The sequence below is a fragment of the Psittacula echo genome (assembly GCF_963264785.1).
Source record: "Psittacula echo genome assembly, chromosome: 6".
Classification (NCBI taxonomy): Eukaryota; Metazoa; Chordata; class Aves; order Psittaciformes; family Psittacidae; genus Psittacula; species Psittacula echo.
In genome coordinates, this window is record NC_137743.1 from 74808674 (window position 1) to 74823322 (window position 14649).

At 45.9% G+C, this 14649-nt stretch overlaps 1 protein-coding gene across 1 annotated transcript in view; it reads right to left on the reverse strand.

Annotated features, from left to right (window-relative positions):
* Positions 1 to 14649, reverse strand: part of PLCL1 (phospholipase C like 1 (inactive)) — a gene marked incomplete at both ends in the record, with an annotated part of 202221 nt that overhangs the window by 1124 nt on the left and 186448 nt on the right. The gene's annotated exons all lie outside the window — the stretch shown is intronic.

Consider the following 14649-nt stretch of genomic DNA (forward strand, 5'->3'; position numbering starts at 1 on the left):
TTGCATCCCTGCAACCTAAGCTGACCTCCTGCAAACCACAGACACGTCACGGTGTCTCGGGGGAGACAACAGGTACTACAGCAGGACCTGGGACACGTGGGGGGGGTGACTGATCACTGACCAGATGTGTTGTGCGAGTCACAGCACAACACCTTCCAGCAGTGGCGGCATCTCTCTGCTCTGCCCCAGAGCTAGGAGGAAGGATGAGCACAGCTCCCTCTTCACCAGTGCCTGGCACTGGACTCGCACTGCCTGAGCCCCCACAAACAGTGTTCACGACGAAGAAACAATGGTGGCTTGCAAGTCCCGCTGCACTGGTAAACACCACGTGGGAAACCACGTCACCCAGGGATGGCAGCCCGCGCCTGAGAGCGTGATTGCCTCACCTCCTGGTGACATGAATCTGTCCCTGCTGAACAATGCAAATCACTACCCAGATGCTGCGAATCCAACTCAATGTGAGAATAACAAAAAGCACTGGGACTGCATGAGTGCCTCAGCGCTATTCAGTATGAAGCTCTTTTGAAGCGATTTGTATCTTGGCAGCATGAGAGTCATGGGAATACACAGACAAATAGCTTGGGATCCAGTGAGGAGACATGGTTTGAAAAAAAGCAAACCAAGAATAATTTACACAGCATATATTGCACATAGCCATGATCCTGCTTTTAAGACAGTGGTTGAGCTTATGACTAAAGGCAGGAATTCAAGAGTCCCATAGCTGCCCCAAGCACCCGGCATGCTCCTGTATCCTTCACTGTCTGCAAATAGCAGAGGAATTGTGCCATTAGTGCTGTAGTGACAGGGACAACACGCTGCAGCATAAGCAAAGAGATCCAACAGCAGTATCATGAATGAAGTGACAATGTTATCAGAAAGGGTGGGGGATACACAAATGAAGTTTTAGTTTGGTTTTAGGATGAAATAGACCTGGCTGCAGTGGGCTGCTACGTATTTCTTATCATGCACATGGGACTGAAGATAGCAAAGGCTGCACCAACAAGCAGACAAAATCGATGTGATGACGCTTTGCAGCCTTAACTTCTCCAAGTCGAATCCTGGCACTATGTACTCATGCAGAAGGACAGAAAAATCCCCACAGCACAAGAAGCAACTCAAAGCAGACATCCTTACAGCACCAAGAACAGCTAAGCCCAAAACCTGGGAGAGCCAGTGCAACAGAGAGGTAGAATGATGACAGTGAAAGCCCAGAACCCTGAAGCACCTGGTCTCCCCTTAGTTGTGGTGTGGTGAAAAGCTTCTGCTCTGGCATGGCCACCATTCTCCATCTCATCCACACCATGCACAGAAGATTTCCCATGCAGCAGCACAAGATGAATACAGCTCCATAAGCTGATACAAAAAGAGCTTCAGCTGAGTCTATGTCACTGACTTCATATCTCCTTGTCCTTCTCAGGGTGATGGCAAAGCATGGGAATCTCTCCCACCAACTGTGTCTTCACCTATGGGACTCTCCGAGACACTCATTTAAGGGAAGCTACTGGGGATTTGATACATCCGCACTTGGAAGGATAACAGCCTGAGTCTGCTCTGCCAAGACTTGTATCTGAAGTCCCCAGAAGCCAAGGGACTTCACACCCCCTGTGATGGTGCTGAGCCACCCGCCCTCCCTTATGCATATTCTGATTTCACATTTAAGTAACCAGGCAATTCAGAGTACAGATTTCAGCTGGGGAAATGCACAACGTGTCTTCGGGTTCCAAGAAGAAAAACACTCCTCCTGAGCACACGTCCAATATTTTGAAGACATTCTTATTTTACAGTGATCTAAAAACAGAAATGGACTTATCCAAACAGTGCAGTTCCATTCATATACAGACCAACTGTCTTGGACAACTTCTGTTCTTTCTTTTCAAACAGCTGGTTCAAGGAACAACAATTATTTTGGTTCATCTGTCACAAGAAAACTAAGGACAAATGAGACCCTCTGACAGAACTGCCATACTTGTAGAGACCACAGAAAAAACAATCTGTGGGCATGCTCTGTTTGAAAAGCCATCTGTTTGCTTTGAAAAACTGGCTGTGAGCAGAATCCACTTAAGAAAAGCGTCAGCAAAATTGTGTCAACACCTTAACGAACCAAATACTGGATCGAAGCTGGAGTAAACTCTGTAAGTATGACTGCCTTGAAACAACCTTCATAAATCAGTCATTGTGATCGCCTCCGCCCACAGAACAATCCTCTTTGCCCTTACAAACAAAGCATCTCTCATCCAGACAAACACAAATCATGACAGTCCACTTCAACATCTATCCATCCATCTCCCTTCTGCTATTGATATCATCAGCCTTCCTGAAAACAAATACTTGTGAGAAAGGTTCAACTCAGCATTTGTCACTAAATTAAGTCAGAAGAGATGAAACAAGTGTTCTATGTGAAAAACTGATCAAGGAGCCTGTTTTTATTTGGAGTTACGGAACATTGTCAGGTTTCATACACCTAGCTACAAGTAACCATGGACCCTCAGCACAAATTAACATTACAGTGCAAATAATGCAGCTTGTCAGGCAACCGTTAAGATTATATGCCTTTACCTTGACAGGTTAATACTACTTAGAAAACAGGGATAATCTGACATGGCTTTAAATATTGCGCAATTTCAGTGACAAGCCATGAAAGAACTGCTCAAGCAGTTCTAGACAGGCACTGGCAACGACCACAGATGGGATGAATTCTGTATGTTGTTTTATTAATTTGTTTGGGGTTATTTTGGCAAATCAAACTCCTAAGTTTCTACAGAGCCAAGATGAGAGCTCATTATATTCAACAACAACCCAGACTCTGAGGTTGGGAAAATGGGAAGAGAAGGTGAGTTAGGCAAGTGGCACCATTTTGTGCTCAACTCCATGGTGTTATCTTTTCATATACATTATATGTGTATTTCTACATAAGTACAAATATATGTGCATAGGTATGTACATTAATAATTACTATTTCTATTCCTGTGCTTTCTAGGGAACACCCTGTGACATGCAGGTCATGGCACACTGCTCATTCTGGGCACCCATCAGTACTGGGACCCCAGCTAATGCACAGGCAGGACCCATAGTCCCCACACTGGCAGCTGCCTTCACCAGCATTAAGGGGCTGCAGGAGGATGCTGAAAGGCCACCACTCAGCCTGTGTAGAAGTGAACTGCGCTGGCAGGTTGCCCCACACAAGCACCTTCCTTTACTGCCGGTGAAGTAGAAAATCGTATGCTGTGCAATAGGGTTTTCCTGGCGTTCAAAACTGGCTGTGTTTTCAGGCAGGCTGAAACAGTGGCTGCGAAGGCCATTTTGTAATCTGCCGCTTGCTAAAGCAGACGGTTGCTTATCTCCTGGCAGACACATTCTCTGACAGCACATTATGGGAGCTTTCCTCTCCGCTCCTCGAGGGATGAATAAACAAACGATAAATAACAGAGGTCTCACCGCCCGTACCACACCATGCTCATGATATTGCTGTTATTTTTTAACTTCTTCTCAAACAAACAACCTCTTGGATTCTTATTTAATCACAAAGGAAAACCTCCAGTGGCTGACAGTGGTTAGCTGAAAAAGCCGGACACGGCCAAATAAAACAACCACAAGTATTGTGTCATTCTGCATTTCAGAGGTAACACGGGTAAGGTAACAGCACTGACAGTCCATGCCCCAGGACTCAGAAAGCAGGAATGCTGAAGAGCTGTTGTGATATCGGGATACTCTGCGTGAAAGCTGCACTTACCACAAGGGGTGCATTTTCAAAGTGGCATAGTGGGATTTTAATTGTGTTTAATATTAATAAGGAGGCACACAACTAAATGACTGTACGTGGCTTTGAAAATGTGATCCTGAGGAGGAAATCATTAATGAAATGATTAGACTGCTATGTTAAACTTATTACAAAAAAGCAGATATTTTTCCATGCCTCCTTCAAAGCTAAATGTGGGAACAATTGATACGAATTTGATTATGATACATCCACATTTCAGAACTGTGTACTCCAAAAACATAGACTATTTCTGTATCAACGCAGACTTTAAAAACCCACCCTTTTCATTATTACTGCAGATGTCAAGAGCTTTGCTTTATTCTCTGTGATAGAGACCATAATGCACATGTCATCATGAAAAATTACTGTACAGAAAGACTATAAAGCGCATAATCATTTCTTACTGGAAAATAAAGGATTGCAAAAATGAGTTACCTAGAGTAAAAGCAGGGGGGAAACGTTACATGTCAGTCTATTTTAGACCCTTGCATAGCAGAAATTCACTGCCTGTCAGGAAAATAAAAAGGCCATGCATATATAAGATGGCACTTATAGGGCTAGTGGTATCATTTAAGGCCTGGGTTTTGGGGTAGCTTCCCACATACCCAGTTCTGAACCAAATGCAAAAGCTTGTTTCTACCTGGCTGCAACCAGCAACAGCTTTGCCACCAAGTAAATTGGGCAATCCAACCGAGTCCTCGCTGGGGACTGAGTCGCCATGTTTCTCAGTAGTTGCTAGTAATTTTCAGACGTCAAACTGAGCATCTCGTTTTGGTGTATCAGAGTGTTAGTGACAGCCAGAGATCTTCCCTCCCATTTCCCAAAGCAGGGTCTAGCAAAAATTTGCAAGAAGGAAACACAGCTGAGAATCAATTATATCACATAGAGAGATGTATGAGAAAGAAAACATCCACTCAGGGAAAGGCAGCCACCATTATGAAGCACCCAATCTCTGAAAGCAAGAGCAGGAAAGAGAAACTACCGTGGAACAGACTGTTGCGTGCAGCTTTAACACAAGGTTACGTGATTAAAAACACGATGAACATGAGGTTTCAGATGTGTGTTAAAAGTGAATCAAAGGTTATGCCACAACAAGGTCAGAAGCTCTAGGGCTGATCTGCTCAATGCATCGTTGCCAGCAGCTGGGACACCTAACAGAGCAAGGATGAGGAAAATGATCGAGAGGAGGAGGAAAATTCAAAGTAACAATTCCTAGTATTCTGTAACTAACCCAGATTACTCTTCATTTCATCCTTTCACCATTTCTTTCATGAACAGATGCTGGCTTTCCTACTTGTATCTGTTAAACAAGGAAAAGCACCGGGAGCGCAGAACCAGACTTGGCTGCACTCTATTTCCCAGCTGCTTTACTACTTATGCAGGAAAAATATCCTGTTTACACTTGATATGTGTACAAGTCTTGAAATGGAACCACACCTTCAAGGAACACTGGCAGCCTCGAGGACACTCACCAACTTGCCATGATACAACAGCCCTAAGGGGGTATGCCCCAGCGAGCAGCCTCCTGCCAGCAAGCACCTAACTTAGGATAACTGCTTGGTGAAGAGCTAAGGGGTAACCACCTCTGCAAATACTGCCTGCAACGCACAGCCTCTTTTCCACTGCAGTCAGTTGTAAGAGCAAGAGAATGAGCCCAGCATTACTTCAGGTGGTTGGTAAAATTTACACGTCAACCCCAAAGCAACCCAGCCAGGGTTTCCTTGTACAAAAGCAGAAGGGGTTCTCAGCAGTTCAAGAGAAAGCAGGCAGGAATCTGGATTACACCCACTCCACAGAACCCATTCAGTCCTGGCTTGCCTTGAGCACCCAGCAGGTTCCAGTATATTAGTCCAGTCTTCTCTGAGGCACAGATCTCTGCAACCACAGGAGTTGTTCAAATACCACAGTAAAGTGACACAGAAGAAGTTAATAAAAAATAACAAATAGATCATAAGAAATAGAATAAATAAATATCAAAGTAAGATTCAGAACAGCTCTAACTTGTAACAGATCAAATCCTAACCCCATTGGTGGCTCTAGCGTGATCATGGCCCTAGGCTAGACTACTCCTTTAACACACCCAATGGTTTTGTGACTGCTGGTGGGTACCTAGGATGGAGCCTGATGCCAAAATTGTAACTGTGGTATGTTAAGAACAATATTGCCCCATGCAAAGCCCAAAGCTTTCAAACTCATTTCATCTGCCATTTGGCTCTCACCCCGAAAGTCTGCATTGTAGAGGATGATTAAAAAGGGATCTGCACTGGTGTTCCATGTTAGCCTGGTTAGTTTTCTAGGAGGCTAGTATGGCACTCCACTGAAAAACACCCATGGCATGTTTTGTCTTCTTTTCCAGCTGTTGGAAAGGTGCAGTTAAAATGTAAATGGCAGTGCTGGATACTGAGAGACTCCGCACCGGGCAAGTCTCACCAGTGCCAGCCCACCACTTGTACATTCCCAAACCCTGCAACACAGCCAAACACACACCTGGAGGGCAGCCTGGGAGGTGGAAATGAACAAACACTTCCGTCATACAAAGAGAACCTCAAAAAAGGTCATGCAATTAGCAAAGAAGCAAAGACTTAGTAAAACTTCTGATTCTGGCTGCTGGCCTTGCCAGCACAAGTACATTGCTGCCTTTACAGCCATGGCAACTTTGGAAGAGGGTCTGTATTTGTCATTCTCTTACAAGATTTCCCTAATGAAGCAAAGGCAAAGTCATACACGGCCAGCTTGCTCTCTGAAACCCAGTCAAATGCCCTTCCGAACCCTACTGGCCCTAGACCAAAGCCTGAGAAGGAATTAACATCAAGCATTTGCTTGAATACCTAAGTGGCAAAAGCACTCATGCTGTAACGTTCCCTACTGATCTTTGAACAGAGCTCTCCACTGAAATCCATGGGCTCTTGCGAATCAATTGCACTGTATGGCTGCTAATCTGTTCCTTCAAGCAGGCATTTTATGTATGAAGAGAGTGGGCTTTTATTTTCATTTTTTAAGAAGTGCCTCTTGCTTCTCTCTCATCTGGACGTTTAAATCAAATTACCTTATATCAGGCCGTCAAAAGGAATGGATGTGAACATTGATTGTCTGTAACTGTGCTGCAGCAGGAATTTGCTTTCAGAAATAATGGCATTAATTTGATGTTAGCCATGTGCTGAGCAGTTCAGCTGCTTGTGTGTGTCTCTCAGGCGCTACACCTAGCAGTTTGCAAGCACAGCCACAAATGTACGGACTCTTGCTGTCAACCCCTCCACACTAGGAGCCAGCCTTTATTTCTGGTGATAACTTTGAAATCAAAGGGTTGGCTGGGAGCCCAGGAGTGCACAATCCATACTAAGAAAACCCCGCATCACTGCAGAGACTGGGGCACTATTTATTTCTGATACACAGCTGTGAGATGGAAGTCAAAGCTACATGTCCAGGCATTCATTTCTTAGTCCTCCTTTGCTCACAAAACCCAGCACTCCACATGCACTAGCTGGTAAGTCCAATGAAGTCCAGAGAGCCCCAGAAAAACAAAACAAGGGGAAGAAAAATGAGGCAGAAAGCACACAATTTTCTTGCATTTCATTTTTCCAAATGAAATGCCCAGCTGCAGGAAAAGCAATGGTCTGCAGCTAACCACTGTGCAAAGCAAGCCCTGAGCAGAACACTTGTCTGGGAATAGTGGGCACCTCCCCATCTCCCCACTTCCCAGTGCCCTTTGTACTGACTCACAGCTGCCTAGCTAACATCAAAATCATGTCCTTCATCACAAGTGTTGACAGCAAAATGCCCCTTAAGCTCATCAGAAACGGGGAAGGGTTTATAGACCATCCCTGAGCTGATTCTGGTTTGACTGAAGCCAACAGGCACCTGTGCTGGTTTGGTGGTTTTTGGTGGGAAGGGAGTGCTAGAGTCGATGAAGCACAAACACTTATGGCTCTCAGACTACTGCTTAGGACAACGGCTAAAAATAATACCTGCAGCTGTGCTTAATGCTAACTGAGATAATCTAATCAGGATGAAATGAAATTACACCCGTCAGAGCACTGCGTTTCTGGACAGGTAACAGAGCATACTCATGCAGTGCTTGTTTCTGCCTACAGCTCCTTGCGCTCTCCTGGCCTTTGAGCAACCATCTGGCACAGACACTAATATATGTTAGCAACTCTATGGTTTGCAAATCCTCCTGCTGCAGTGGCTCTGGCAAGCATCACCAGCTGACTGGGGCGCAGGCATCTGCAGGAAACCCCGAGCTCCCCATGCCTACTCCCTGAGAGGGGAAATGACAATCCTCTGGTTTGGCTGCTCTCCTCCCCTCATGCAAGTTGCTAAGGGCAGTCAGTTTCCAATCTGTTCACAACCAGCACATACCAGAAACAACTTTATGCTAAAGCAGAAAGCTTTAAGATGACACCAAAACCTCCAAATCACATGAAAGGCTAAGTGAAGAAAGAACAAAATGACACAAACTGCTGTGTAACTGCCAGGAGGGAACAAGCTTTTAGAAGATCCCTAAGCAAATGGGACATTCCCTGTCCAGTGACCTGCAATCAAAGGCATGTTTGCTAGTGAGACTTGCCAGCGAGTTGAGTAAAAGCAGAGCTAAGCCACCTTCTCTGCTTGCATTCCACCAGCCAGAGGTCAAAGAGGGTCCTGTAGGCACAGCAGCCATGGACCCCACATGCTAACAGGGCCCTTGGGAGAATCCCACCCTTGCCTTCCCTGTGCAGATGAGAAGCCACATACAACCAGAAGCGGGTATGGTTATTGCCATAAGCAGCACACTGACCCAGCACACAGAGAGCTACCAAAACAAAGCAACTGGGAGCAGAGGAGAAAATTGGGAGGGGTCAGAAACAGGCACGGCTGGATGTGAGAACTCTCCATGAAGGGTGGGAATGGAGACACAAAGCAAACAGAATGAGCCAAGCGCAAAAGTAAGTGGTGCAGGGTGGAGACCTGAATGTAATATTCATTTACACATTCACTGCCCCAACATGGCAATGAGGGAAACAGAACAAGCATAACTTCCAGCTCATTATGATGCCATGCCACAGACAGTAAGAGGCCTTTTGGCAAAACTGAACTCAATTTTTAAGCCTGATAGAGGGCTGCAGTAATACCTCCACAGTTACTGGTGAGTGTTGGAAAGGATGAAAAGCTATGAATGTGTCTTTCTATTCTGCTCTCTCATGTTCACAGCCTGACACAAGCAAGGCCATCTTTTTCCTTTTGTGATCTGAAAATAAACATCAGCTGCCACAAGCAACAGAATCGCTGCTTTTGATTCAACATTCCTCCCCAAACGCATCCTACCTGTACTTAGGGAAATGACCCATAGGAAAGGGTCCTTTGCCGCCTGCAGAGTTCATTACCTTGCACTTGATTTCAACCGACCCAGGTAAAAGAAGACTATAGCTGTCAAGGATACAGTATAGTTTCCCATTCTGTTGTTCATACCTACAAGCACTTGGGCCTCAAATTTCCCTAGCTCCTGTGCAAACTTTTGGGAACACCTGCCACATCTAGGGCTTCTGGGATCCACCAGGGTTGCTGGGAAAGAATAACTGCAAAGCAAATGCCTGGTCTCACTGAACACATGCAACTTTTGCTTAATGCCATTTGTGGCTTTTGACTAACTGTCCAAGCCCTCCCTGCAGATCCATATTGCCAACAATCATCCATATTAACACTGAAGTCTTTACTCCGCAGCCCTTTCCTGCTGGTGGCCCGAGACTACAAAAATGAATCAATACCACCATTGAGTTAAACAGCGTTTTACTTTAATCACAGCCCTCGGAATACGTAAGCAGTGTAGGTGAACACTTTCTCTTTTCAGTGTCAGAAGGCAGCAATGGAAGCTGGACTGACACAATGAAACAGGGAAGGTCACGCCAGCAAATTGGATTCAGAGGTTGGCTCCCCTGACTTCTGTACTCACTCAAGTGCAGAAGTCATTAAAGCTCCTGGCTAGCAATGGTGTTATGCACATCCCGACACACGGAGAGAGAATTCCTATCTATGCTCAGGAGGGAAAGGGGAAGGACTTGACACTCATAAAAAGATATGCCCCTAAGCTTTGGAAAAGCACAAGGGCCATGTATCACTCAGTTATGAAGTCTGTTACCAGATTTGACTGAGGCCACGGAAAACCCAAACACCATCTTCAGCAACGGCAGAGGAGGAAGTTTCAATGGAGCAACCGGCAGCTTTCATCACCTCCCGAGATCCCCCCGGGAGTTAGCTTAAATTAGACACCGGTTTCCCCACAGGGAGTGAGGTTTCAGAGATGCTGGCACATAATTCACATAACAAAAGGGGCAGTCAAATTCCATCATTTATAAGCACTGGGAAACTGTGTGTGATCTACTGACAGTATCTGTAACGAGCTCAAAATATACCACAAAGGTAATTTTTAGAAGATGGTAATCCTCTTGGCACACACCAAAGCTGACATTCAAACATAACCATTTCAGACTAGCACCAGTTTACAGCTCCCAGAGAACAGCACAATTCAGACTGAACAATAAGCAAACGCAGTAGAAAAAACAATGTACAAGCAATTCTCTCTTAACGTTCCCACCATGCACTAATCAGTATCCCGGTCTCTTCCTGACACTCAACAGCTCTACACAAATCCAAAAAAGCATGCCTGTGGAGGGAGGCTTCAGGCAGCAACTCCCCTTGCTCTGTCCTGCCACTGACCACCTAGAAACGGAGCCCTCCACTCAGACACACGCTCCCTCGTAAGACAGCAATACACACGCAGGCTGCGGAAAGGAGAAGCTCCCAGAGGCACAAAGACCTGTGTCTGAATGAACAGGAGAATTTAACAGCGTAGGAACATGGCTGCTTTGCGTACAACTCCTCCCAAAGGCTGTGGGTTACCCTGACTCGGGCAGGGCGCTGAGCTGACACACGGAGCTTCACGTTTGGAGGAACACAAAGGGAGTTTTCTCCACCGTATTTCGTTAGCCCTGAAGCAATCACAGTTCCCCCAGATCTTTACCAGGATACAGGACACTGATTCACAACAGCACTATTCAACAGCTTAAAACAGGAGGAAGACAAAACACCCTGGCAGGAACCATCAGTGTCATCTCTACGTGGGTCAGAAGCAGGAGCATGTGCTAGCTGGGGAGGGATGAGACGAGCACAGCAAAAGCAAATTCTAGGTTGTAAAGCGAATTTGTTAAATAATGGAGATTAAAATACAACTGAAATGATTTAAAAATGTAATGTCTTTTCAATAATAAATAACCATGCAACTGAATCTCCCTGCTTATGTATTATTTAAGGGACAATCCTCCAAGCTGCATAAAGAGATAACTGGAGTTTTCTAAGCCATAGTCAGTCCCTGAGTCCAAAAAAAATACATCCATTTTGTGTGTCTCAGCACATGAGAAATACTACACTGTTCAACGACCACCCTGGAACAACATCAACAGTGAGCCCAAGGGAGCAAAGGAAAACACCAATGAGCTCTTCAGTGTCGTGTGTAATGATCTGTGTGATGCTGTTAACCTGGGAAGCAAAAGGTCTCCCCAAACCTCTCACTAGTGGCAGACATTGGGGCTGGAGCACTGCCTGGGGCACAAGCCCAGTGCCACCCCATAAGCTTGGACGGGAATGGCTCCCACCCCTCTGGCACACTGCCTCACTGCTTGAGCAGGGCTGGCAGCTCAGCTTGGGTTATAATGCAATCTTTAACACCTCACAGAGGCAGCTGCTCATTTTCTTTCTTTGTTAGTACAGCCACTGACAGATAAAAGCAAGAAATGTGTGAATTTCTGCTGAAACTTATACTTTCATTACAGCCCTTTTAGTTCCTCTGAATGAGGTCATATTGTCAGACTGGCACAAACAAGATTCCCAACTTCCACATCTTCCAGGCTGTGTTAATTAACTCCACTGGTGGGTATGGCGGTCTTTGATATCGATGTCTCAGATGAATATGTCACCGTTGCAGGAGAGGGGATGGTGGCAGAAGCTGCTGAAGTTCCTATGCCACTTTTAGTTCCTGCCTTCACTGCCTCCTCCTTCAAGTGATGGGAAATGACACTGCCCCAGTTTCCACACCAAAGAAATCTTCCTTTAGTGGGGAACCATCTATAAGTATTATTCCATTCAGTCATCTTCCTGCTCCCCAACACACTCCCCACAGTACTACCCATCTTCCAGCTCAGTTCTGCACAGGCACACATACATGCAGGATCAAGAATGGGGGAGAACTGGATACACATGTAAGACAAAGAGTGTGGTGGTTCTCTCACTGCTCCAGCATGACTGAGATGATACATACAACTCAGAGGAGACACAGAGGGAAGGGAGACTTCAGGCTGAGGACATGACAGTGAGGCACAGAGGGGTAGCTGAGATAGAACAGCCAACCAAGCAGGGGCTTCACTGAGCTGCCAGCCTGCACAAGGAGAGAGTTAGACATCTATTTTGGCAGACTAGCTCTATTTAGACATCTTGACAAGCCTCAATTTGTGAAGTGACGCTAAAATTGGTTTCCTACACACAGCACCTCAGCATGCCAACCCTCTACTGGGCTCAAAGCCCATGCTGCCAAGGTGGCCTTGGCACAAGAGGTGCCAGGCACAGTGACCCCACGTGCTCCTGGCCCTGTCTCACACCACCATTGCTGCAATGCAGGGTACCTCACCCTGCATGCACGCTGTCGGCTTGGCACTGGATCCATGGCTTCTGGCAATTTGTCACACCACTCAAAAGGCACATCACAAGATTGCTTGCCATCTACCTCTGGCTTATTTTAGTCAAACACAAGGAAAATGGGATAAGCAAGATATCTCTAGAGTTTTTCCATACAATCTTTCATTTCTCCAATCTGTTCTTTTTGTCTCAAAGTTACTGTTGTTCTGCATATTCAGTAGTCTGTCCGTCCTCCTATACATATATACATGCATGTGTGTCTGCAGACATACAAACCCGCCCCAGTGAAACTGAAGAAACAATATTTACATCTGAAATGCAGACCTCTGGATTGCAGGAAAATGCTAAAGGGTTTTCACCACAGGAAGGCAGCTCACAGCACTTGTTTTCTGGATGAACTTCGGTGACCCTCCGTTTTCAGTCTGTCCTACACTTGGGTCCCACACTGATTGCAAGATGGTCTTGTCCCTAAACCCATTGTTGTGAAACACCTGTGGGAGCAGAGCCCTGGTACTGAAGGAGGAAGAGAGAAGAGAGAAAAATGGCAGAGATGCACATTCCTGCTCAGATGACTCTGGCTATCAGCTCTTTCCCCAAGTGCCAAGTGACTCCAGATCCCTGGGTCACTTGTCACCCTGGACACTGGGTGTCAGCATGGACAACACCGCAGCCTCATACCAAGCGCTTCTCATGACAAATACCTGAGCAGGGCTCAGATCCACAGCAGCTAAATGTTATTTTGATCCTGCATTAGGGCAGCAGGAGGAACCCCAATGAAGCCTCTCAACAGGCCCTTTCAGCCCTGTTTTCTATGCACCGAAATAGCTGTTCAAGGCTGGAGGAAAGTCAGAAAAAGGTGCGTGCTCCCTGAATGAACAGAAACTATTAACTGGGCTTGGTCCTGCACAGGCCACTTGAGGTGGGGAGGCGAGGGGTGCTCATCACAAGCACCAGCGCTGCAAGCAGGCGAGTGCAGGTGGATCCCTGTGCCTGGATGATTAAAGCACCAGATCTGCCTGATCTGAAAGTGCTGGACAAGTGCTTCTTGCCAGTCAATGAAACACTCCTGGTGTGACATTACCGGACAAAATCCCATGAATAACTAACACGGGACAAAGCCTCTCCTCTTTGTCAGGCCATCCTAGGACTCCACAGAATCATGGAACCAACTAGGTTGGGAAAGACCTTTAAAATCATCAAGTCCATCCCTTAACACATCTCTTCAGAAACTCACAGTATCATGAAGGAGCAAGAGCTGTGAACCCTGGCAATCACTGCGCTCCCTTCCCCCAGTAGCCACCCCTGTAGCATTTGTTATCTGCAGATTTAAGATTGCCTGGGTGGCCTTCACGTATATTTTAAACACACATGAATATTTAATTTTCTCTAACTCCAATTCATGTCTTGAAATTTTCCTTGGCCAAGAAAACATAGACCTTGTCAAGAACACCATGAGGGCTTCAAAACCATTCGTAGGGAACAGCCAGGTATCCAGTGAGGCCGTGCTGTACTTGTTTGAGATCGCTCACTACATCCTCCCTGGAGCAACGCTCCGGCAGCATGGCTGACAGCCAAGAAGAACAGGATATTCCAGTTGATTAACTAGTACTGCTGAGAGACTGGGATTACACACTTTTTACCCTGATACACACTGTTGAAGTAACTTGAGAAGCTCCCATCACCAGATACAACTGACAAAATCCACCAAGGCTAGGTGTTCTTTAAAGAGCTCTGATTCCTGCCTTCGGGCTTGGACAAGAAAGGCAAAAGCCAGTGCTATGAGAAGTATGGGGCAGAGTTCCAGGAAGCATCTGCCAACCAAATCAGCAGAGAACAGCGCTCTGCTATAGAATCATAGAATAGTTCGGGCTGGAAGAGACTTTCAAAGGTCATCTGGTCCATTGTCATTTAGTCCAACCCCCCTGCAATAAGCATGTACAAGAAGGATCCACCTACCCAATATTTGCACGTTTTTGTTCCCTTCGTTTACAAAATACACTAATCAAAACAGCTTTGCATGTGAATCACATGCTTTTACCTCCTTATCTTGTAACTCAATATCATTTAAAGGACTCTAAATCCCCCTATCTCAGAAAAATCATGAAATGCAGGTCCATAGTAAGACACAGACAGCTCTATGGCACAGCCTGAAAGCCAGGAGCACAGCTTTGCCCTCCAAAGGAGTTTGGAAGCTGGGAGCCTTCATCACACTCACCGCTGCATTCAGA